We start from the raw sequence: 27,608 nt of genomic DNA on the forward strand, positions 1-27,608 counted from the left end.
GGCTAATGCATAAGCTAAGGTCACTGAAGAGCCTGAAGGGCTGTTGCTCCAATCTCAGTCAATGGCTTAACCCCAGTTGGACTAAAGCAAAAGCAAAAGTCGTTGATGAGCCCTGACAAGGGCTGTTGCTGCAATCTCAATAAATGGCTAAACCGCAGTTGGATGGCCCAGTTGTGGGATGGGTCCAGCTGAGGAATGGAAGCTAAAGACTGAGCCCTTGTGGAGGAAGAGCCGGACCTCTTTTTTGGTGGTAATCTTAAGAATGACTGTTGAGGCTGTGAAAAGCCGGTGTTAACCTTTAGAAAGGCTGTTTTAGCTTGAGATAGCTGGATTGCAGAGAAAGGAAATAGAGTCTGTAAAAAGACAATTTTTGTGTTAGCACTCTATGGATAGTAATTGAATGAAGACGCTCAGCCTTTGTTGTTGTTGTCTTTCGGCTTTTCCTGGTTAGGGGTTGCCACAGCGGAACTCCGGTCCGCTAATGATTGGCAGTAGATTTTGACGAACGCCGAGGTGCCAGCTCGACGTTCAACCTTCAACGAAGGCACGCCCATTTACGCATGTCTTTTGAACGCCCACCCAACCGCGGGGAGGACATGCAGACTCCACACAGAAGGCATTCCCCGCACTCCAGCCGAGAATCGAACGGAAGAACCTCTTGCTGTGAGGCAACAACGCTACTGCGCTCAGCCTTTGTTGAAAGCTCAAAATCCAAAATTTTATTCAGTCCTTAGAAGACTACATAGACACGTGAAGATCTCTGAGTGCTGGTCAGAATGAGTTATCTAGCCAACTTGGGGTTACATTTATGACAAATTTTGTGGGTTGGGCTTGTGTTGCCAACCAATAGCTAATAAGCAGGGGAGTGGCAGGGGCATGACCTTTATTGGGCCGACTCCCTGTTTTTGTGACATCATTAGCTGAAAAAACATTTTAAAAAAGTGTCTTGATACAACAACTCTAGTGTACAAGGTCTCAGCTGACACTGTAAATGATGCGTAGCAATGCTTAAAACACATTGTGTTACAAACTGTGTCATAAGATAAGGTGCTAGAACCTCGAGGTTTTATCTTTTAGTGGGTGAGAAAGGAGTACTTAGGAGGCACAGCTGTTTGCCTTATGTTTAAGTAGGAGTAGGACAGTAGATAGTAAGATGTTGTACAGACTAGGAGAGTTTGGAAAAATTTCAGGCATATACTGCTGCCCGGTTTCCCTCCAAAGGATGACCATGGCATCCCCGTTTTTGTTGAATGTTTCTGCTTCTAGGCTGGTGACCATTTTGAAAGTTACAATGGTCATGCTTTGTTTCTTTCACATCTTTAGTTGCTTTGTTATTGCTGACCATGCTGAAACCAAATTAGTGGGCTTGAGTACTGCAAGAGCTGTACAGGGTGGGAAGGAGTACATGGATTAAGCTGTCTCATCCATCTTGGGATGGCCTCTTGCACATTTCGCAATGTCTGTAGGACTGCAGGAAGTGGGCTTAGTGATCTCAGGCCTGAAAAGGTAGCTCTCAAGAGATGCATGTGTGGCAACACAGAAACACACACACACACACACATACACACACAGCATGGAGACAGCATTGGATGCCCTGTGACATGTGTTACCATTTCATTCTCAGAACAGGGTTAGGGTCATTAAAGAGAAAACTCCAAAGACTGCTTTTATGATGCATTATATCTGCCATGCCAAGCACCAGGGAGGAGCTTTGAGTCATTGAAGAACACCCCGACAGCTGCAAGCATGACAGTTTACAACATATACCAGCAAGGTATAGATCACCCTGTATGTCCCATAAACCCATAGCTCATACTCAGACCTATTGGACTCTCTCCATTCAACCAAATGCCATACTCATGGGGGACTTTAATTATCCCTCTATAAACTGGGAATCCTATATGAATCCAAACTTGCAGGTGCTTATCCCGCTATAAACTGGGAATTCTACACGGCTCCAAATTTGCAGGTGCAGAGATTCCTACACTTTGTAAACTTGAACACCCTGGACCAGTTGGTGCATACACCTACTAGATGTAAAACATATTGGACCTGGTCCTCACAAACAAGGGAGAAAGCTGCAACCTCACCGGTGTTGTGTCCTCTCTGGTAAGGTCAGACTACAAAGCAGTCTCTTTTGAAACAGGAATTAATTCTATAAACCCAGCAAACCCTGTGACAGTTAAAAACTACTCCAAGGCAAATTATCTTTTATTAATTGTCAAAATTCTGTCAAAATTTAAAGCCCCTCCAAACCCACAACACATGGGAGCCTATGCAGAATTATTCACAGTAGCTCTATACAACTGTGTCCAGAATGTTTAGGATCTTCCTTGGAAGTGTTTGCATAAGTATTTTTATACCCCAAGCAGATTTCAGAGAATTTTTCCTCAGATAGACAGCAAACATTGGAGGTGTCACGAAGACGAAAGAGGTAGCTGTGAACATATGTTTTGGGAGTATAACGAGTTGGCATATTTTAAAAATTCTGTACAGAGTACTCAATCAGAAATATCTGGTAAGAAATGGCTTAGTAAGGAAATGATTTCTTTGAGCTGTGATACAGGATGTGAATTGCTTAGACATATTAAAGCCTTAAGTTTAATTCTTTTGGCTGCCAAAAAAGAAATTACTAGAAAATGGAAATCAAAGTCTACACCAACTGTATTTGAGGTATTTAATATTATAAAAGAGAAAAAAGAACTGGAAGAGGGATCTTTAGAACAGGGAAGGACAGAACTACATAGAAATAAATGGAAACTGTGGGAACAATACATGCAGAATAATGCTCAGGAGAAGGAGGAGTGAGGTTTAAGGAAAGGTGGGAATTCAGTATTTTTTTTTTTGTACTGGTGGACTGATGATAGTAGCAAAGAAAATATACGTGATACATATTGGATTTAAATGGAAAAAGGTTAAAATGATTTTGTTTTTTCAGTTAATGTATGCTTGCCTATGTCTTAAGCGATAATTTAATAAAGGTGTTTAAAAACATTAAAAACTAACTTAAAAAACAAACCCCAGTAGAATCTAAAATTAAACAGATTACGCAATAAAAAAAAAACATACATATATTTAGTAAGTGTAACATCAAAAAAGATAAAAACTCTCTCATCGAAATGAATACATAACTAAGAGGACTAATTAAATTAATCTAAACCAACTTTACAAAGGACAACCATAAGGTCTTCTTTAGCTATGTCTAAAACCTCAAAGGCAGCATACAATAGTGCTCTGAACTGTTAGTAAATGGAGACATATTCACAGAATCAGGAGATATAGCAAATCCTCTGGGTCAGTCTCAGCTCCAACTTTACCCCCCTCACCCCCGGCCACCCTCCAGGACATACCTTCTAACATAACCCCTGTAACTATTAGTAGAGAGCAAGCCTTAGATGTGTCCTCTAAAGCTAAGAATACAGCTTTGATGGGCCCAAATAATATCCTAGGATACCTCCTAAATAGCCTGAATTATAAACTAACCGGACCACTGGAGTTAGTTAGTACTCAACCATAGCCTCATCACAGGCTTTGGGCTATACAAACTGAAGACTGCAATAGTCATCCCTCTGCATAAGGGCAGACCATCAATGGATTCCAGGAACTGCAAAACCATTAGTTTGACTAGTCTCATATGCAAACCATGGAAGGAATCATCATGAAAATGATTAACAACACAGGAAGCCTTAAGACACTGGACTCAACCCAGTCTGGTTCTGTCAAAGACAGGTCATGCCTAATGAACCTGGCAGACTTCTTTGAGGAGACCACCGAGGCAATGGATGAGTGCAAAACTGTGCCTAGTGCCTACCCTTGTTAAGGCATTTTATACATTATCTTACTCCGGCATTGCAAGGAAACTCAAGGAATTAGGAATAAACCCCTACATAACTTCCTGGATGGCTAGCTGGCTCAGAGAAAGGACCCAAGAAGTTAAAATTGGAGAGACCACCTCCACAAAGAAGCCGGTCACCAGTGGAGTCCCCTAAGGCTCTGTGCTGGGTCTGTTCCTCTTTGGCTTCTATTTTTCAGACATCAAGGCCAAATACAAGGGTCACTGGCTTACCAAGTTTGCAGATGACTGCAAACAAGGGGCAATCACAGAAACCTCCAAAATATTAAAATCTTACAGGAATGTCTAAAACAGACAAACGACTGGTGCCAAAGTCACAGCTTAAAACTCAATGCCAAGAAATGCATCGTAGCATCTTTTGGGACACAGTCCACAGCAGCAGATACAGGACAGCAACCAAATCTTTTAACTCTAACAGTACTTTATTTGCAGAAAAATAATAAAATGATGTAATAAGTTAATAAAATAGTTGAATATCAGCAATAAATCAAGCGCATTTCATTAATTCATCAATTAGAATCTATTGGTGGAGATTAACTAGGGGTGGTCTTTCACTATTTTAAAAAGGGACTGTTGATTGTGTGCTTTATCTTGAAAAAGTCTCTGCATGATCAGAGACGAAAGCGCTTGATTTATTGCTGATTTATTGCTGCTATTCAACTGTTTTATTAACTTATTACATCATTTTATTATTATTCAGAAAATAAAGTGCTCTTAGTTTTAAAAGATTTGGTTGCTGTCCTGTATTTGCTACCGTGGACTTTGTCTTGGAGTTTCTAGTTTCATTTTTCTGATCTTTTGGGGCATCATTCACCCAAGAAAACTCTCACTGATAAAACATCCCTTAAAATAGACAAAGTAGTCAGGGATTGGCTTTCGACCAACATGTGTCTAAGGTTGTAAGAAAATCATTCCAGGTCACTCTGCTTATAAGTAAGGGAATGGCATCTAGGTCTAGGGAAGTCATTGTGCCACTGTTTTCAGCCCTCATAAGACCCATCACTCTTTTGATCTATCAAGCATGCCGTTAATCACTCAACCTCCTCCACAAATATACAACTATGTTTCACCGTTTTTGTCATCGTTTGGTTATCTGGTTATAAAACATTATCAGTATTGGATTAGATATTCCCATACTTAAATTAATAATGCAAAAATGGAGTGCAATACTATCATGCTTGCATATGCAAGTAGTACAGTTTTGCTACTTATAATTTCCATAAAACATGCAAAGTTTTGCAGATAAATACTTCTGTTCTGAAATATTTTGAAAATATCTTACGTAAAATTCACACAGTTTGTGCAATATCACAATACAGCATTATGCTACCTATTCTTGCATAAATTCCTGGAAAGCTCTTCAATAGAATCCTACTGATACCTTGGGTCTACCTTGCACATTTAGAAAATATATAACCTTTTGACCAAAACATAAGTCATTTCTGGTGAAAAATATACCATTTTCTTTCATAATTTTGTAACATAAAATAAGTATTACAGACATAACTTTGATATTAAGACCAGTGTGTAGCCCACTGTCTGTGCTTTCTTTGCTTACACTTTTTTTAACAAAGATCATTTATAACATATTACAAATCATATCAGATGTGTTTTCAGTGCGGGACTATTGAGAAAAAACTTTCAGGAAACAGGTGCTTTTCCTGGCTTAGATGACTTCAGGAAGTAAGGGGATTAATTAGCATCCTATTGCTCAGGACTAAATTAATCAAGAAATGAAAACAGGTCAACTACGGAAGGAATGCTGCAAATTAATGGAAATAATGAAATTAAACTGGATGCAGATGTATTAACTTCCGATACCTTTAAATAATTTGGGTATAAAATAACACCAAAGACAGGGATATGTGCACATTGTTAACGACTACTGGCAAGTAGGAGGCCAACATACTGCTGATGTGGATTTGCAAAGAAGACGTAGTACAAAAGTCTTTCCCAAACTTTAGCACTCATAAAAAATGCAAATATTTAAAGTCACATAGCTTGTGATAAGCTAGGAATCATAAAACAAATGTACTGTGTGAAAGCAGGAACCTGTGTTCTGACAAACTGCCTTCCAGACTATCTGCAAATATACAGAGCTGAGTATACTTTTTTTGGTTATAGAGTTTGTTAATTGTTGCTTAGATCTCTGTTGAAACTGTTGTCTCACTGTTCTGAGGGACTGATCTGCAAATATACAGAGCTGAGTATATTTTTTGGTTTTAAAGTTTGTACTGTTAGTTGTTGCTTAGATCTCTGTTGAAACTGCCCCCTCCCATTTTCTGCCGTGTCTTCAGTTGGTATAACTGTTTTTTTACAGCTTGTGTGTTATCTAACTCAAGGATCACTTAATTTGACCTGTTAGTAACAGCCTGCATTTAACTGCTGGAACCTGTGTTCTGAGAGACTGCCTTCCAGACTATCTGCAAATATACAGAGCTGAGTATATATTTTTTGGTTATAGAGTTTGTTAATTGTTGCTTAGATCTCTGTTGAAACTGTTGTCTCACTGTTCTGAGAGACTGATCTGCAAATATATAGAGCTGAGTATATTTTTTTGGTCTTAAAGTTTGTACTGTTAGTTGTTGCTTAGATCTCTGTTGAAACTGTTTTGTCCTACACACCCTCCCTATTTTTGGTTTGTAGTTTAAATTTGGTGGCTTTTGCAGTTGCCCGCCCCACTGTGGATATGATATGGGACACTCCTCCAGTCCCATCCCTTTACCACATTCTACCTAATAAACTCTTTCTGCACTTGCTTTTAGTCATTTTTAATTTAATTGCATTTTTAAACTGTGTTTGGTCTAATATTGCTACATACTCAAGTGTGCTAACTTGCACTGCATGTGAATCGTTTTTACTACTGTTTTTGCTACTTTTCTGTAAAAAAAAAAAAAAAAAAAAAAAAAAAAAACTGTAACCTGTTTCCTACATTTCCTGTAACTAGTGTTCCAGATACAGATTTGCTGTATCCAGGACTGCATGTAAGCTTCTGAGCCCCCCAAGCCTTTCTGTGTTGGAGGGAAGCCTTCTAGCTTATCATTAAGAGTGGTAAGCACTAGGTAACCTTGTCTATCACATAAGGAGTGGTTCTGGCCCAGAAATTGTAGTTATTGGCCATTTGGGCAATCTCTTCCATCTCTCTCAACTTTCTGATTTGAAAGCCTGCATTTGCACTTGTTTTTGTCCTGTAACTCTTCTAGTGCAGATACAGATTCTTAGTTTTAGCACTTAAATTTGCTTATTCATGCTCAGCACTTGTTCAGAACTTGTAAGCACTAAATAAGCTACTAATTAATATAGCACTCAATCTTCCTCATTACCTAGAGGAAAACAGTTTGTACTTACTTTTCTCACTTGCGTAGAGAAAAACAGCTCTTGTACTCACTTTCCTCATTTATCTAGAGGAAAATAGTTTTTTATTCAGACATGTCCAAGGGTCAGCTCCCAGTGTTCACTTCTGTCTATTTGATGAATCTGGGCATCTTGTGGCAAAGTAGAAATTGCCTCATGTACACAGACAACCCTATCCTCCTACCACCCAACACTACAACCTGTGAGAGATGCACTTATCTAGCCAAACTGGAGGTAAAGCTCTCTCCAACCAAGACTGAACTTGACAGTCATGAGGAGAAGGTAAACATTTGCACCACACCACACATCACATAGTCTCACTAAATCTACACCACCAAAATCCACACATAGTAACAGAAAAACACCTGTGGAGGCTCTCAATAATAATCTGTCTAAGCAACAGAGACCTCCAAAGCAGAAACGCAAGCAACCTCCATCCCCCAACACAACCCAAATGACACACAGCCCACAGACTCAGTGTGCCACTCAACCACAACCAATAAGGCAAAACAACGTACCCAATACACTAGTCATAGGTGACTCTATAGTCAGGCACACTGATGTCCCACTCACCAGGCTAAACAAGGGGAAGATTACTGTCTGTGCCAGGATCCACCACATAACCCACGCACTCAGGTCACTCCACAACAAGTACAAATATGACTCTGTCATTGTCCTTATTGGTGTGAATGACCTGAGACGTACCACCCTGGACTACATAAAGAGAGACATGGAAGAGCACTCCAATCTTGTAGCCCAGCCAGGTATGACCCTAGCCCCGAGTAGCATCCTGCCATCACCCAGAATGTTACCGCAGTACAAGGACAAAATGATTGACTTCAACAATTGGTTAAGCTTCTGGTGTCATTCTAAGGGGATCCAGTATCTGTCTGCTTGGGATGACATGGTCGACAGACCACGATGCTTTGCCACAGATTGCCTGCACCTGTCACCCCTGGGATTCTGGATACTAGCTAAGGCTCTTGCTGCCCCTATAGTGCCTTTTTTAGGCAAGGGTCAAATAACAAATTTACCACCATAACAGGAACAGGCAAACAAAAACTGAGGGTAATGCTACTCAATGCTAGAAGTCTAAATCTCAAAATGCACTCACTCGAGGCACTCCTTAAAATGGAGAACATCGACATCTGTGCAGTGACTGAGACCTGGTTCAAGGCTCCAGAGAGCACCCCAGCACTACCAGGCTGTAACTCATACCACACTTTTCGGCCATGTAACCTGGACCGAACACCAAAGACGGAGGTGTGTCCATATCCATTAAGGATATCCACACCTCCAGGCTAGTTGCTCAGCACAACGCATCCAAGTTTATCCAAGTGCAACTAACTCTGGGCAAAACTGCAATCCAAATTGTAGCTTGCTACAGATCCCCCACCATGCCCCAGGATTCCCACTCCTCTTTTCTTGATGTACTGGAAAATATTAAGGTTCAACCAAACACCCTAATAATGGGCTACTTCAACTATCCCAGCATTAACTGGGAAAACTACTCATGCACCAACTCCTTAGCACAACGCTGTCTGGAATTCATAAACTCCAATGCCCTGGATCAACTTATCCACACCCCCACCAGGGGCAACAATATCCTAGACCTAGTCATTACCAACATGAGTGACCGGTGTTCCACACCTGAAGTCAACTCCTCGTTGGTCCGATCCGACCATAAGCTAATCACCCTTGATATCCACATCCTGCCCCCCACCCCCCATTAAGGAAACCACAGTAAAAAAATTCTCAAAAGCCAACTTCATGCTTCTTAAGACAGAAGTGGTGAACTTCATGATAGCCATGCAGATGGACAATACAGTTACAACTGCTGAATCCTACACAAATGCACTCTATAAGCACTTACATGAGTGCATGGATCGTGCTATCCCAAACAGAACTACAACGTTATCCTCCAAAAAAAAGGAAGCCAATCTGGTGGTCCCCTGCCATAAACAAACTGTACAACAGAAGTAAGAAACTTTTGCAAAAGAGAGTAAAATCCCATGAGTGGAGGAGCTCCCTGGTCAGCCTCAGTAAGAAGCTGAGATCCCTTATAAGATCCTCCAAAGCTAGCTACAAAAACAAAATTGCCACTAATTCCAAGGACAACCACAAAGCATTCTATAGCTATGTCAAGAATCTCGATGGCAACACCCATATCTGCTCTGAGTTACAGCACAAAGGCATGGAAATTACAGAACCAACTAATATTGCCAACATCCTGGCAGATAGGTTCAGTACTAACTTTACCCCCCTCTCACCCCCTAAAGGGCCCATATCTATACAGGAAGAATGCAGAGTCCCTGTAATTACAATTACGCAGGTAAAAGCTGCACTCTCTAAAGCCAAAAACACAGCATCTATGGGACCGAACAACATCCCAGGCTGCGTTTTACACAAACTTCACAATGAACTGGCTCCCCACTTACCCACCATGTTCAATAATAGCCTCGCATCAGGCTTTGTGCCCAGTGAATGGCACACAGCAACAGTTATCCCACTCCACAAAGGGGGAGCCACCGCTGATCCTGGGAAGTATCGACCTATTAGCCTGACGAGCCTGGTCTGCAAGGCCATGGAACGTATCATCATAGAACTCAAACAAAGACATTGGTAACCTCCAAACTCTGGACCCCACCCAGTTCGGGTTTGTGAAAGGCAGATCATGCCTCCTGAACCTGATCGACTTCTTTGAGACAGTCACCAAAGCCGTAGATGAGGGTAAGGTGGTTCACACAGCCTATCTTGACCTTGCCAAGGCTTTCAACACCATCCCCCATTCTGGAATTATAGCTAAACTCAATAAATCCCTACGTCACAAGATGGGTTGCTAACTGGCTCACTGACAGAACCCACACTGTAAAAGTTGCAGACTCCAAATCTGACCTCAAAGCAGTGACAAGTGGAGTACCATAGGGTTCCGTCCTGGGACCTCTCCTGTTTGGTATCTACTTCTCTGAAGTACAGGCTAACACAGAAGGCCTCTCTGGCTAACGAAGTTCGGTGATGACTGCAAACTAGCAGCCATAGTCAAGTCCCCAAATGATGTGGACATCCTACAGAAGGGCCTCGCTGAGACAGATGCCTGGTGTCAGAGCCATGGCCACAAGCTCAATGCCAAAAGTGCAGTGTCATCCCCTTTGGTAAAAACTCTGTACCCATAAACTACCACATAGGCAGCAATCTACTTAACACCGAATGTGTGATAAGAGACCTTGGGACCCAGGTGGACAGTAGTCTCTCCTTTGATAGTCACAATGCCACAGTAGTCAAGAAGTCCTTCTAAGTGGCACACCTCATCATAAAAGGGTTCTCATCCAGGAAAAAAGAGGTCATTGTTCCCCTCTACTCGGCACTCATTAGACCCATTATAGAGTACAACGCCCCTTTTGGAATGTACCTTACAAGACATCTGCAGCAGCTGGAAAGGCCACAGAAGTACCTCACAAAGAAGATTACTGGCCTCAAACAAATGCCCTACACTTACAGCCTCAAAAAACTCCAGCTTTACTCCGTAGCATATCGCCTACTCTGAGGTGATCTCTGCCTAACATATAAAGCTATGTCAAACCCAGAGCTGTTGGACATGCTACACCTAAAGAAATCCCAATCCCTCTGAGCTACATGCTCTAGGGACCTAAACCTTGTCACCACAATAAACAGGACATGCTGGAGGGATAGACTCCTGTCCCAGAGACTTCCCATACTCTGGAACAGGCTACCCATCTATGTCAAGCAAAGTTCTTCATTAGCACTCTTCAAGAAAAATCTTGATGAGTGGATGGGAAATAGGAAACACACCCCAGGGATCACTTCTGTGTCTCTGCTCGACAGTGGCACAGAAAAATAACTTTCTTGGGTGGTGTAAGCCAGGGACCTTGTTGGCTAGGCTTACGTAGGCCCTTGGGCCGATAGCCTAGTACCTACCTATGAACCTAAAGAGGGTATGTGAAACAACAGACTCACAAACATCTCAAATACTATACAAAGCCAAAGCAATTATATATTGCATAACTGTGCAGATCTATTTACAGGCTTAGGAACTTTGCTAACAGAATGACACACACAAATGAAGCTTGATGTTTTGTCAGTGAAACATTCCATCACAAACATGCTAGTTACTCTCAGAAGTTGAGATGAACAGGAACTAAAAGATAATTTTAGACAGCATTAAGAAACCATTAGATAAAACAGAATGGATGAGAAATATGGTCACTGTTGTGAAAAGGGGGGGGTTCACAACTGTCTTTATCTAGAAGACATAAATACAATGATGAACAGAGAGCATCATACACTGCTTATAGTTGGGGGAATGTTCTCAATGTTGAAGACTAACTTCTTTACAATCCTAGATGCAAACTGGAAATTTTGGCAAATAAAGACAGATGAAGCAAGCTCCACAATGAATACATTCAATCCTCCAGTGGGATGGGTATAGATTCGTTAGATTGCCATTTGGTATTTTATCTGCATCAAATATATTTTCTAGAATTGCTGCCCTGGCAACTTAAGGTTTGGAAGGTATAAAACTCATGAGTGTGAGAACCAGACACAAAAGAAGTATGACAAAGGATAGATACAGTTACTGAGCACATAATTTCAAGCTACATAAGCACAGATCTAAAATAGAAGTGTCAGATCTAAAATGCATGTTAACACTGGAGACAGTGAAGCCTGATAACAAAGAAATAAATAGTGCAAACACCAAAGACAGAAAACAAGCAAACATCACGGAGATGTGTAGGAATGGCATGTACCTTCAATTGTTTGCATCTGTCTTACATAAATATGCTTCTAAAATGGTTTTAGAGGAAGACGTGGCTTGGAAAAGGAGCCATACTTAGAAAAAAGTTTTGAAATTCCTACGAAACTAATCAAATAATCCTTACAGTACTGAGGTGTGAAATTAAGCAGTTGTGCTGCAAGCAGATGCAAGTTAGAATAGTACGGGAGCTATAAATTTACCAGAGTACAGACCTAGCTTTTACAGATGAACAAAACAAATATCCAAAGACAGGAAAGGAATTATTAACAATATTGAAAGGATGTCAGAAATTTCATGAATATATCTATGGCAAAGAAGTTCACATGGAAAAAGACCACAGATCCTTGCAAAGTATATTCAGAAAGTCCAGTATAGGGCATTTTCAATTTGCAAAGAATGTTTTTTAAAATACAGAATCATGCTCTTGAAGTGAAAAGCAAGGAAGTATACAGACATGCTGACTACAGCCCTTTTACCAGATATGCATGAACAGCCATAAAATAAATTAGATATTCTTTGAGTAATACCACAGTTACCAGTGATAGATGGAAAGGTAAACATATTTCAGAGACATCATGATGCTAACTTACATGGAAAGACAGCATAAAGAAAGAATAACCTGTGCAAAATAATTAGTAAACAAATCCATTCAGTCTCATTTTTCTTTCACGGAAGAAATAAGTAGTGTCCAATATTTAATGCTCAAAGCTGACAAAATAATTGTTCCAAAGCAAATAAGAAAACAAATGTTAAGATGATACATGCATCACTTCTGAGAATATTAAAATGTAAGGTAAAAAACAAGAAAAGTTGAATTAGCCAGGAATATCAACTCAAATAAAGCAAGTAGCACAGAACTTTGCTGTCTGCATTGCATGTCATGATAACCTAACAGAAAAAATGTTGACTGATATATTCCATGATCATTCTAGTAGGAAACAGTACATTTGTTACAGGGGAGTATACACAGATTCGTTCCACTTCAGAGAAGTCATGTGTCTGGATTATTATTCCAAATGTTCTTAAATAAGCAAGCTTAATACACTTGTCAAGAACAAAGATATCTGGAGAGTCCTTTTGTTTGTCGCAATACATGAGGTTAACACTCAGAATGTCAAACCAAAAAGATCACCTGTGCTCTGTTATGGCAACTAGATTCATTGATGAGAAAGAGTGTGCACACGTTCCTCATTTTCTGTCTTTACTATAAATTTGTGCAATTTCAGAGTTTGTGTGTGTGTGTCAGTGTATGCACATACATACGTGTGTATATGTGTGTGTGTATATATATATATATATATATATATATATATATATATATATATATATATATATATATAAAATCATCCAAAGGTATTGTGACCACTAGGACCTGTATAAATTTTGCCATGTAATCCACCCCAGTTTTGTTACTTTGAATCATAGTATCAATTAAATGAGACATTCATAGTGAACCGAGATACCTGATGTTATCAGGGGCCATAGTTAGGGTTGGCAAAGGGGCCAGCTCTCCTAGGCATCACGCTGTTATGGGGCATGATCAGCAATGCAGCCGAGTTGTCATATGGAAAGGAGTGCAGTACCAGCATTTATTTAAACAATAATGTTTAATGCAAGGAAGAGTTGGCAAATATTGCCAAGTCAAGAGATGCCATGCTGATAGACTCCTACCCAAGAAGACTAAATGCTGTAATTAAATTAAAATGTGCTTCAGCAAAGTATTAGTTTAAGGGTGTGCACACTTATGCAATCAGCTTATTGTACGTTTTTTTATTTTTTTATATTTTATCCCTTAACAGATTTGTTTTTCAGTTGAATTGTACAAGTTATAGGTCACATTAAAGGTGGGAAAAGTTTTGAAATGATTTATTGTGGTCTCATTTTTTTATATCACAAAAACCTGGCATTTTAACAGGGCTGTGTACACTTTTTATAACCACTGTAGATAACTATATTATATATATATATATATATATATATATATATATATATATATATAATCATTATCTAACGTTATATCTACATTTGCAGTTATCAACAACAAAAGCAGAATCCACAGTACGTCAAAACTGCCAATGTCAACACAATACTACACATGTGCCAACAAACAACTTTGGCGCATGTAGAAGCCTAGCTGGCTCAACCAGCGTCCTACACCCCAGCTCTTCAAGTAAAAAAAACTGACTCTTTCCCATACTGCAACAAGCAGTTGCTAGAGTTTATACCCTAACTGACTGTGTGGAGCACTACAGCACTTGGGTTTTAGTTTAAAACAAAAAAGAGATTTCCTTTTTATTTAAACGGTTGCATAATGCTTGCTACAGTTTAGACTACACACAGACTGCTACAGGTTTGACAGCAAATGCAAATGTATTAAATGGAGAACTGGATCGGCTGATCACACAACCCACCTCTACACTTTGTATCCAGGGCAGATGCCCCTCTCGCCCTACAGGTTGTACACCTGTACTGCAACCCATGACATCTGCACCATTTTAGCATGCAATACTATTGGCAGTAAACCTATCTTTATACTACACCTAATGTTTCTTTGTACTGTATTAACAATCTATTATTATTTTCTACTTGTTTCAATTAAACACAAATTAATAGGATTATAGAAGATTACTAGGCTATCAACCCAAAGGTCATTTTAAGCCTTGACATTTCAACCCAATGTAATACCGCAGAGGTACTAGTCAATACTGAAGACTGCATTTAGTGATGACTGCCCATTTCCAGGTGGGTTGTGGACACTATCCCTGGTAAGAACTTACGGTGTCCCATCCACTCATCCAGGCTCCTCTTGAACAGTGCAATAGAGGTGCTCTGCGTCATAAATGTGGCCGTCACTGGGAGAAAAATCTGTCCCTCCAGCATGTCCTATTTAAGTTGCAGGCCATATTTAAGTCCCTGGAATGGGTGGCTCTAGACCTATTTGATTTACGGATATGAAGTAAGTTCATTAGGTTTGGGTCTTGGGTTGCTCTGTAGGTCAGGCTTAAGTCTTCCCTAAGATATCCATACGATACGGAGTATAGTGATAGTGATTTTAGTTGGCCCATTTACGGCACATGCTGCAAGCCCTTGATCTTCTTTGTTAGAAACATCACAGGTCTCTCTAATTGCTGTAGTTGCTTAGTACGGTACATACCGAATGAGGCGTTATACTAAATTATGGGTTGGATAAGTGCCGAGTATAAGGGGGGGTTATAACATCTTCTGCTCTCAAGGCAATGCCTTTACTAATCAAGTGAGCTATGTGGAAAGCTTTCCTTACAATGGCAGACATGTGGTGGTCGAAGTTAAGGTCACGGTCAACCTGTGATCTCAGGTCCCTTACCACTTCATTGCTATTTAAGGTATTCTTACTGATTTGGTAGTGTGAAGGGACATTGTTTGTGCCAAGGGAATGATGATGCATTTCTCTGCATTCAGACTGAGACCGTTACTAATACACCAGTCGGTCTGTGTGAGACCATCCTGGAATATACTGACATCATTTGGGGATTCAATGATTGCACCTAGTTTGCAGTCGTCTGCAAACTTAGTCAGCCACAACCCTTTAGTTTTGACCTGAAATTCTGAGAAGTATACACCAAACAGTAGGGGCACTGACCCCTATGGCACCCAGCTGGTAACAGGTCTACTGGCTGATGTAGAGTCACCTACTCTGATAGCGTGTCCTGTTTGTGAGCAAGATGGCAACCCATCTTACGACAAAGGGGTTTACATTCAGTTACCTTGCTTATACTTAATGATCAGGTAAATTCAGTATACTACCAAGGACTATACAGTCTGTACAGTTGCATATTTTCCATCCTCCCCAGACATCTCTGCAAAGGTTTTTTTTTTTTTTGCAAGGGGCACAGGTGCAAGACACACTTACTAGAGGCAGACTGATTCCCATGTTAGGATCTACACTTTGCTGTTTTATAGGGATTACTACTGTGGCAACTAGGACTTATGACACCTGTTACTGACAACCTCTTATAATGTTCTTGTTCTGATAACATTTAATAGAACAAACTGAAACAGAAGTAATTTAGCTCTTTCCTAGTTTAACCCTGTTTGGTTCACTGTCACAGAATACTGCAGTTTGTCTTAGACCTAGCACATGCAAAGCCCTTTCTTTTCTCTCTGACTACGCTTATAATCGATATGTCAGTAGAAAGTTGAATTCATCCTGTCATAGAAAGGGTGGTATGCTCCTGACATAAGGGATACAAGGTAGGTGTTCTCATTCACAGGTTCAGACAGATTATCTTGACTCGCTGCAGTTACAACTACTACAGTACAATACTTTAGGATTTCAATTTGACCAGTTGTCACAGATTTTTTAGTACTTACTGCCTCATGTAAACATGGCATATAGAATCTACTTATCACATCACAGATACAATGATGTGCACATAGGGACAAGATCTATATAAAGTGTTTGTATCAATTAGGCACTAGTCACATAGGATAGGAATACATCAAATAAGCTATAACCATATTAGCTACCAGTATTAGTAGATATGCACAACAGGTATGAAAGTTGAGACTTAACCTATTGTAGCTTGGATGTACAACTTGTGATAAAAACTTATGACCCCAGCTCGAGTTAATTAACAGTAATCTCTGTGTTAAAGCAGATAAGTACTGCATGTCATGTAAAATGGATTAAGATCTGACAAAGATCGTTTAAGGACAAAAGCGGTCACCTATTTGTTTTTCATTTCTAAACAAGTTATAATTGCTTAATTATTCTACAGTCTAAATGAGATTGTTTACAGCGCATGGTTCTTTTTTTCCTGATTTTTTTAGTATTCTCAGCCAGCATCTTTGTTGCTTACAAGTACCACTTTTCCCTGTGGTATATTATATATGGATCTACTTCAATAGATCTCATTAACACATAATCGAAATTTCCGTCAACGAGATGATAAGAATGAAATGTTGAAAACAGCAAACATGTACAATGGTGAAACTACAAACAAAGAAATGGAACTACGAATGTCAGAAACAAGAAGGAATGTCTGAATGGAGATCGCAGAGAAACAAAAAAGTTAAGTACTACATTTAATACATTTTAAAGGAACAAACACACATTTTTGCAGGGGGCAAGACCCCCTGCACCCCCACTCGCCCCTTGCAAATTATATATACCAACTCTGAGATCAGACTACAGTGGGCAAAAGTGTAAATTTCCCGATCCTCCCTGTACAATCTCCATAAACAAGCATTGAAAAAGGTAAATTTTCTTATTGGTGCCTGACATGTGCAGGTGCCTTTTGCTGTTTCCAGTGTTGCCAGTGTGATCATCAGGTTCATAGGTAAGTACTAGGCTATCTGCCCGAGGGCATCTGTAAGCCTAGCCAGAATGTGTTGGCTTTCGCCGCCCCCTTAGATTAGTTCCCTGTGCCTCGGTCCTGCAGAGCCATTAGTTCCCTGTGCCTCTGCCCAGCAGAGCCACTGCAGTGATCCTCGGGGTAAATTTTCTGTTTCCCATCCACTCATCAAGGTTTCTCTTGAAAAGTGTTAGTGAGGGGCTCTGCCTAATGTAGATTGGAATCCTGTTCCAAAGCATGGGGGAGTCTCTGGGATAGGAATCTATCCCTCCAGCACGTCCTATTTATCATTGTGGTGAGGTTTATATCCCTAGAGCGTGTGGCTCTTGGGAATTAGTTTTTTTTTAGGTGGAGCATGTCCATCAATTCTGGGTTGGACATGGCCTTGTATGTCAGGCAGAGATCACCTCTGAGTAAGTGGTATGCAACCGAGTACAGGTGGAGTTTCTTCAGTCGAGCTGCATAGGGCATATGTTTGAGGCCAGTAATCCTCTTGGTGAGGTACTTCTGTGGTCTTTCCAGCTGTTGCAGGTGTCTTGTAAGATACATCCCAAATGGGGCGTTGTACTGTATGATCTACTTGGGTCCTCAGATCCCTTATTACATTTTCTGTATTTAGGGGACTACCACGTATGTGGTAGTTCGCGGGTACTTTGTTTTTTCCAATGGGGGTGACTATGCACTTTTTGGCATTTAGCTTGAGGCCCTGATTTTGACACCAGGTATCCGTCTCAGTGAGACCCTTCTGGAGGATGTCTGTATTGGTTGGAGAGTCAATTATGGCCCCCGGTTTGCAGTTGTCTGCGAACTTGGTCAGCCACAGTCCTCCTGTGCTTGTCTGTACCTCTGAAAAGTATATACCGAACAGGAGGGGTCCCAGGACTGAGCCCTGGGGGATGCCACTTTTAACTGGTTTAGAGTCGGACCTAGAGCCTGCAACTCTGACCGTGTGGGTTCTATCCATGAGCCAAATGGCAACCCATCTCGTGACATAGGGGTTTATGTTCAGGCTGATGAGCTTATCTATAATACCAGAATGGGTAACGGTGTTGAAAGCCTTTGCAAGGTATATGTAGGCTGTGTGGACCCCCTTTCCCTCGTCTAAAGTCTTGGTAACCGTCTCAAATAAGTCCACCAGGTTTAGGAGGCATGATCTGCCCTTAATAAAGCCAAGCTGGGTAGAGTCCAATGTTTAAAGGTTCCCAATGTCTCTGTTAATGAATTCGATGATGATGCGTTCCATAGCCTTGCAGACCAGGCTAGTCAAGCTTATAGGGCGATAGCTCCCGGGGTCCGTTGTTGCTCCACCTTTGTGGAGCGGGATACCTGTTGCTGTGCACCACTCTATGGGTACGTAGTCTGTAGAGAGGCTGAGTTTGAACAGTGTCTTTAGGTGAGGAGTTAGTTCATTTTGGAGCTCATGTAAGACACAGCCTAGGACACTGTCTGGTTCCATTAAAGCTGTATTTCTGGCTTTGGATAGGGCTGTTTTAACCTGTGTGTCAGTGACTGCCGGGGCCCTACATTCTTCTGGTATGGTTATGGGCCCTTTAGGGGGTGAGAGGGGGGTGAAGTTTGCACTAAACCTGTCTGCCAGAACGTTGGCAATATCAGTCGGTTCAGTGTATTTTGTGCTATTCTGCACTAACTCAGAGCAGATCTGAGAGTTTCCACTTAGGTTCTTGACATAGCTAAAGAACGCTTTGCGGTTATCTTTGGAGTCCTTGGCAATTTTTCTTTCAAAGCTAGCCTTGGATGATTTTATCAGGGATCGTAGTTTCTTGCTGATACTGATCAGGGATGTCTTTCCGTCTTGGGATTTTACTCTTTTCTGTATAAATTTCCTCTTTCTATTGTATAGCTCGATTATGGCAGGGGTCCACCAGACTGGTTTCCTTTTCTTGGAGGAGTGAGTCTTGGTTTTGCTTGGGATAGCACGATCCATGCATTCTTGCATGTGCTCATAGAGTGCCTTTGTAAGGGATTCAGCAGCTTGGACAGCGTTGTCCTTTAGCATGGGGGCTGTGAACCTTTCCACCTCGGTCTTAAGTAACGTAAAGTTTGCTTTTGAAAAGTTTTTCACAGTGGTTTCCTTGATTGGGGGTGGGGGCGGAATGTGGATATCCAGAGTGATTAGTCTACAGTCTGATTTAACATTCAATGTTGACCATTTTGCTCTTATCATCTCGCTGATGTAAATTTCGATTATGCGTTAGTGAGATCTACTGAAGTATATATATATATATATATATATATATATATATACACACACATGCACACACACACACACACACACACACACACACACACACACACACACACACAATTATAACGGATATGACAGAGGGCCTCAAGAAAGCATAGCCTCCAAGTCTACAGCTGAAGGACAGAACAGAAAGAACTGATGCAGCTTACAAATAACTGGGATATGAGCTAAGAGACAATGGTGCCCCTGTCTGTGGCCCACTATCTTATAAACATTGTTTCCAAGCGGACAAAAAAGTTATTTACACACCATAACTTTACATCTGTGTTGTCCATCTTCATTCTTCCTCAACTGATTGGTCTCAGATCTGACTCGGATCCAATTCAGCTGCTTCTACCATATCCTCAGACCCAAACTCTTGAGCTCCTCCCTTTACCCATAATGCCTTGCCTGTTTAACATACCTCATACTGAGTTTGCTGTCCAAAAAAGAAGGTACCATAACAGGGAAAAAAGAGCTGGAGCCCGAACAAGGAACATTTCCGAAAGTGAAACTCTTAGGCCTATCCAGGAGCAAAGAAAAAGGGATTAGGAGGGTGGGAAGTTAAGGTAAAATGAAAATGAACAACACAGATGTAATGTCAAGGTGAGTACATAACATTTTTATTTGATGTTGTCATTTTCATTCATTCCCCAATTAGTGAGACAGATTCCTCAGCTAGATGAACCTTGGGTGGTCCTCAATGAAGACTAGTCCGGAGTACTGCAGAGCCAAAGACAGCCCTGTTCCTAGAAACCGTATCTAATTTGTAATGAGCAGTAATAAGCATTAGCATCAGTCCAAGTGGCAGCTGCACAAAAGTCATCTATGGAAACCCTTGAGCAAAAGCTGAGGAGACTGCCAAAGAGCTCATGGAGTGAGCTCTAGGATGCTTAGGCAAGGATAATCCTCTTTTACTACAGATAAAGAAGATGCAGTCGGTTAACCATTTGGCCAGTGCAACTTTGGAAAATGACTTGCCCAATCAGTTAAGTGAAAAGGCTACAAATAACCAGTCAAATCTTCTGGAAATCTCTGGTTCTACGGAGATAAAAATGAGGTTGTCTATGCACATCCAAAAGATGGAGCATGTACTCTCCCTTATTTGAGAAATTTGGAAAGAAAACAGGGAAGTTAATGACCTGGTTGATATCAGACTCAGAAACTATGTTCGACAAAAAAGACAGGTTGGTTAGCAAGTACACACTGTCTTTGTGGAAAACCAGGTAAGAAGATTTGGAAGACAGAGCTTAGAGTTCAGATACTCATCTAGCTAATGTGATAGCAACTAGAAAAATGGTTTTCAAAGACAACAACTTCAGATCTGATCTGGCTAAAGGTTTAGAGAGACTTTTGGTCATAGCTTGAAGCAAAATAGTTAAATCCCAAGGAGAAGTAAGATCCTTTAGTGGAGGCTTAAGTAGAAAGGCTTTACATAATTTAGAAGAAGCTAAGGTAGAATTATTTTTGCTTACAGGTAAATGAAATGGCAGTCAGCTGGGCTTAATAGTAGAAAATGTAGCCGCTTCACTGAAAATTGAACCTAAAAGAATCATGTGCAGCTTGTACACATGCAGAAGAGGGAGGGGGCAGACCCCTACTAAGGGCCCAGAATACAAACCTCTTCCATTTACATAAGTAAATCTTTCTAGTAAAGGATTTCTGAGAAGCTAGCAAAATATGACAGACTGGGAAGGAGAATACTGTCTGTCTAGCAATCAGTGTGATTGGAGAAGTAATACGATCAGTTTGAGGCCTGTTATGTCCAGATGAGTCATACCTGTCATGTGAGACAGGAGGTCTGGATTGGGTTCCAGTATTCACGGCAGATGTAAAAGGTGAGGCCAGAGGAAGGGGAATCAAATCTGATGAGGCCTAAAGGATGCAATGAGGATAACTGAGGTCTTCAACTGGTATGCTTTCTGTAGAAATTTGGGGATGACAGGTAACAGTCAGTAAGCATAAAGAAGACGGGAGGGCCAGCTGTGGACTAGAACATCTCTTGGTGACTCGACGATTGGGGGGGTCAGGGCAAAAAACCTGCACTTGTTGTTGAGGGGAAAAAGGAATAGGTCACAGCATGGCTGGCCCCACTGACAGAAAATTCTCTCCGTCAGTTTGACACTGAGAGACCACTTGTAAGGCATCCGAAAGGAACTGCTTAATTTGAGATCACCAGTTGCCACACTCTCATTGCTTCTTGACAAAGCAGATAACATTTGGTTCCTCCCTGTTTGCTGATGTATTGTCCATCTGAACAGCAACTGACCCGGAAGTCAGTGTGTCTTGAAAGGCCTGCAACACTAGGAGGACTGCTCTCATTTACAGAATACTGATATACATCTTGACCTCTTCTGGGGACAATGTACCTTGGAATGTCCTTCTCAAGTAGTGCCCCCACTTCAGATGGGAGGCATCTGTGGTCACTGTAGCTGTAGGCTGGGGGAGAACAAATGGATGGCCTTCAGAAACTTCATTTGAGTGCAGTCACCAGAGGATGTCTTATGCAAGCTTGTCAGATACTGACTGGGGTGGTTAAAGGTTGCTGAAGAATGGACAAGTGTAATGACAGGATCCACTGCAGAATATGCAAGTGAAACCTGGCTAAAGGAACTAGGGTGATAGCTGCTGCCATGGATCCCAAGGTCTGTAAGACTAGTCGTGCTGGAAGGGAAGGATGAGAGATTACTTCCTTGACCTGGGATCTGAGTGTCTGGATTCAAGTTGGAGGGAGAGAGGCAATCTGATTGACTGTGTCCGGATTAACACCTATGAACTCCAGAGTTTGGGTAGGTGTGAGATGAGATTTGCTGTAATTGACTGTGATGCCTATTTGGAGACACAACTGGAGCAAGTAGTCCCTTGCCTGTAGGAGTAGATGCCTGGTTGGGGCAGTTAGGAGCCAGTCATCTGGGTATGGAAACACTAGAAATCCCAGCAGTCTCGTCTCACGTGAGCTGCTACCACCATGATGCATTTGGTGAACACCCTTGGGGCCTGCGGTGAGACAAAAGGGCAATGTTTGGAACTGATAATGACTGGCTCCCAGCTGGAAATGCAGATATCTTCTGCAGTGCCTGTTCATTTTGATGTGATAGTACACATCCTGAAGATCTATTGAGCACAACTAATCTTCCTTTCTTAGAAGGGGCAGAATGGACTAAACCGTGACAATCCGGAACCCTGAATATCACAAACTGGTTTATTTGTTTATATCCAAGATGGGTCTCAAGTCTCCCGTCTTCTTTGGCACTAAGAAGAATCTTGTGTAGGTCCTGATCCTCTCTGGTCTGGGGGACCTTCTGGATGACTCTTTTTTTCTAGCAGCTTTTCTATTTCTAAGGCTGCTGCTTCCCTAAATTGCGTGGAACATTGGAATTTCTCTTTAATCTGGTAGGGGGTACTGGGATAAAGGTATGATATAATCTCTGGATATAATTCTCCACACCCAAGAATTTTGTGTAATGGACATAGAGGTTCTTTGGTGCACTGACAATCCCACCCCACCATGACTGCATCCAGAGGGCAAAAGTCAGGCAGCTCTTCAAGACCACTGATACGGCTTGCCTGAGACAGAATCCCAAAAACTCTGGTTTTGCGGACCACCTCTGCTGTGGGGGCAGCAAGTTCCGTTAGAGTTGCCTCCTCTACCTCTGGGAAAACTATCTCCTCATGAGTGTTGGAAAGGACCCTGGGATTTATGGAACCACAACTTTCTACCTTTTTGTAGATTCTGGTAAAAGGATCTTTGAGGTGCAGAAAACTGTATCCCTACAGCACAGTGGCTAGATATATTTATGTAGCTAGTACATGATTCCAGGACATGCACTTGCACTGAATATGCACTTTCTACACAAGGGATCAAATTCTGAGTACTGCATAGGATGAATCCAGCCACAAGACCTATCAGCAACAGTTCCCAGTGTTATATATGCAAATCCAACAACAAGATCTATCAACAAGAGCTCCCAGTGTTATATATGCCTCCAATGGCTAACTTCATAAAGCTATTTTTAAAGACAATATAAATATAAAGGAAAGTGTATTTTTATTCAGACATGAACTCATAACTCTAGGCACTCAATTTATCAAAATTTATTTGACAAGGTGGCCAGAATTTTCCCTTCAAGTTATAACTTGCTGCTAAACTGGACTATGAGAATAGCAGGGTAATGGCCTTTGGGGATCAGTGGATGGACGCCTGCACTGCCAGCTTGAAATGCATACTTTTGCAACTCTAAGAGTTGTACAGTTGCCTGTCCCTGACAAGTGGGCTGACAGTGGCTAGGCTAAGCATGAAGGTGGTCAGGGGTGTGGCACTTTGTAACATGGCATTCAGCTCTCATCCATTATCCCCCATCATGGTGCTTCCTTTCCTTGTGTGTTAACCCCTCAGTTAGTTGCCCAGTCTTTCACCTTATCAGCTGTCATCCTTCTGTCTGTATCTCTGCTTTGTGCTCCCCTCCCAATATGTGTCACCAATTTCCACTGTTAGCCTTTGTCTGTCTTTTGCATTTGTCTGTTTACCCCTGATACCACCCTTCTCTCTTACTCATACATCTCCTTGCTATCTTACTTCTGTAATGTTTTGCAAATATTAAAAAATAGGCACCTCTCCCAAAAATATATATACTCTTGCTTCCCAACCATGATACCATTCATCATTTTCACGTGTCCTTCTGTGTTCTTCTGCTTAGTGTGTCCATTTGCTAGTCACATTCCAACTGATTTCTTTTCAATGTCTTTTTGTCACACACTCTAAGATGGATCAATGGACATTTGCGCCATTTTATAATCTAATAACACAACTTAAGTGTCATTACAGCAGTAACGGAATAAAACAATACTTGTAACAGACAGAAGCAGTTTGCTGCGCAAAACTGCTCAAGATGTAACTGCAGTCCAGATGACTGGGAATTGTTTAGCATCTTGACTGCTGGAAGATTTAGCAAGGGATGGTGGGAGTGAGCAGCCAATGTCAGCTTGCCTATCCTATGGGAAGGAAGGCATCTCAATCCACTGCAGAAATCGCTCTTAGTGGAGGCAGAAAAGCAAGCAGCAACTGCGTTGAAATATCTATGTACACAAAGCAATAAAAAGCACAGGAGACACATTAGTCAGGCAGAAAGAAGCATGTGCACACCACAGGGTGTCATTGTGGGAATCTACAGCATGAAGGCTAGGGAAATGTCCAGCAACCCTCAATATCTTCCTATATGAAGGTTTTCTCTTTAATTAGATCTTTTTTTTAAGCCATGGATTGCATAAGAGTGAGGTAGAGGCAGGCAATTTCCAGCAGGAACCAGAGATTGCCCCAAAGGGTGACATGGGATGTAAGCAACTCAGAGCAATGGTGATCAAACTGGCAAAAGAGTGGCAGAGGACAGCTGATGGTCAGCAGGCATGGGCACTAAAAGCACAGAAAATGAACATTCTGCTACCAAACTACACTGCACAAGGCCATGAAATCTTTTAAAAATACTGAACGAAGCAGGACTCTTAGCCAGAACACTACGTAAGTAACTTGTGCCGTCAAGACAGAAAATCTTAAACAATAAAACAGTTATACCAACAAGCACTAAATAATCACAGACCTGCAGACTTCTTTGGGGAAAGCAAACCATTCTTTTGGCTAAGGCATTCAAAACCTTTTACATATTGCAATTCAGTGTTAAAAATGGAATGAAGTCCTAGCATGAGGCCACTGTTGCACTCCTAAATCAAAGGATGACTCTTTTGACTCATTTCAATACTGGCAGGTGCTGTAAAAGCACCAGCTTCACTTAAGTGATTTTCTTTCCATTCCACCTGCTTACACAGGCAAACAGAATGTATACTAACTGTAATTAGCTGAAAATCTTTTCTGCCGTCAATGAAGTTTAGACAGAGAACCACGTCCAAACCCAATTTTCTCAGTAATCAGTCAGCAGTGAGGCACTGTATCACAGTCGTATATTTATGGTCATTACATCAACCCAGCAATCTTTGAAAACTGGAATATATTACAAAATAGAAAGCAGTGAAAAAGAGATGCCATTGCCCCACAAAAAAGAACCAGTGGGGTTTAACACACAGTGGGGATCATAATTTTACAGGTGATAGATCATACTGTGCTCTAATGAACATCTAGCATGTGAAAACTATAGCTTAACCCTTGTGTGGGCCATGCAGCATGCCTCTCCTGCTGTCTTCTTCAATGGTTTTACCCACTGATCACTCATCTTCATCAGCAATAAGCATGCAAAGGATCACTAGTAAGTCTGTACGAATGTCACAAATGCGAACAGGAAATCAAGAAAAAGCAGATGTAAGGGAGGAGAAAGAGACTTCTGTAAAAGAATATTCACAAACCTGAACAAACAAGGACCTTCATAAACATGTCTACTTAGAGTCCATGTGTATGTTTGCTTATAAAATATACATGCACTCATGCATGGTTATCCAATGTAAGCAAAGCATTCTAATACGAGTTCTATATACCTCTAAATGAAAAAAAAAATCTTTATGATGTCTAGAGGTTCTGTGAGTAATTAAGCTGGACTATTACTTTAATAAAATAGACACTCATTGGGTTATACTAAAATAAAATCTACCTGTAATTTAACCTAAGAAAACAGACAAAAAGAAAAGTGCAAGGGAAAAATGGATCACAGTACATTACTTGTCACTCTTACAGAGACATACTTCGTGTGACATGAGCTGCATGTGTCCACATACAGACACTGACATTAATTAATTTACTTTTTGCAGGCAGAAAATACTAGGGAGGTCCTGCAATGATACAGGAGTTAAAAGATAAGGTACACTCATCCTTATGTGTAAGGATTCTGATATTCACGTGGCTGAGCCGTGTGAATCAAAGCTGCATCAGACAAGCCTCAAAATCATCACACTCCTACATGTACATAAAAAAAACCAGCAAATTAGTTTTCTTTTACTAAAGAGATGAAACAGTTTATAAAACCTGGTGGCTGACTATAGCCAACATATGCATCAAAAACAGCATATTAAAAGACAAGGCACATGCATGCCCACACAACTGCACATGGCAGTAAAAATAAGTCAGTACTGAATGACATTTTTTCTCTTTTGTCACGGGTCTGTGATGAAATATTAGTTCCCATGGGAAGTCAGGTAAACAGCTAGACTGCCATGTCCTCTGAAACAGGACTTATTATCTTAGAAAAACATTATGCAATAGGCTTACTGGACAACAAAAAAGGACAGGCAGGGTACTGCACAATATTAGATGACTGCAGGAATAAAGGAAACGAAAGCAAATGAAGCAAAACAGAGAACATTAAATACAGAAGTGCATATTTTTTACATAAAGGCACGTCTGGTGTTAGTATTTTAATTGTACTTCCTTACAAAAGAGACATACAGGGGTTTCATTGTGCAATTTGAAGTAGGGAGAATTCTCTGAGGTTTTCATGTCAGACAGCAAACTACGTTAAGAAAATGAAGCATCTTTACCAAACTGCTGTTTTACCCTGTATTATTCTAACAAGCAAGCGAATCTGCAGTTTGATCTTTTCAATTAAAATGTGTTAAACTGTGTTACTAAAACAGATATGCAGATAGTTAATCTACACTCATCTAAATCACCATGTCAGCTAAGTAAGCAATTAAAAATAATCAGATAAAAGGTGTGAGACAGAAATCATTTAATATCATTGTCAGTAGCACAACAGGTAGCAGCTCACTCACCTTTGGTGCAGATGACCATGGGTTCTATTCCCACATATTCTGACACTGCAGTGCATCATAAGGGGGTGGGGGGATGCTGTACTCCTAAGTCTGTCATCCTCCAGCTAAGGCAATAAACCATGGCCCCATTTGCCTTAGCTGGAGGTAGCTCAAGTGAATGCAAAAACCCCACAGCACCTATTGAAAGAGTAGGGGCACTTTCACGATGCCTTGGCCAAATTTGTCGCCTCACAGTAAGACGGTGTCCTGTTCGATTCTCAGCTAGAGCGTCTTCTGTGTGGAGACATGTGTGAATGGGCGTACCTTCGTTGAAGGTTGTGCGTCAGGGCCAGCAACTCG

At 41.0% G+C, this 27,608-nt stretch overlaps 1 protein-coding gene across 4 annotated transcripts in view; it reads right to left on the reverse strand.

The window, feature by feature from the left end:
- FIG4 (FIG4 phosphoinositide 5-phosphatase) overlaps positions 1 to 27,608 on the reverse strand; it is a 3,828,182-nt gene that overhangs the window by 1,933,745 nt on the left and 1,866,829 nt on the right. The gene's annotated exons all lie outside the window — the stretch shown is intronic.

This window comes from Protopterus annectens, chromosome 1.part0 (genome assembly GCF_019279795.1).
Source record: "Protopterus annectens isolate FY-2018-M chromosome 1.part0, PAN1.0, whole genome shotgun sequence".
Taxonomy (NCBI): domain Eukaryota; kingdom Metazoa; phylum Chordata; order Ceratodontiformes; family Protopteridae; genus Protopterus; species Protopterus annectens.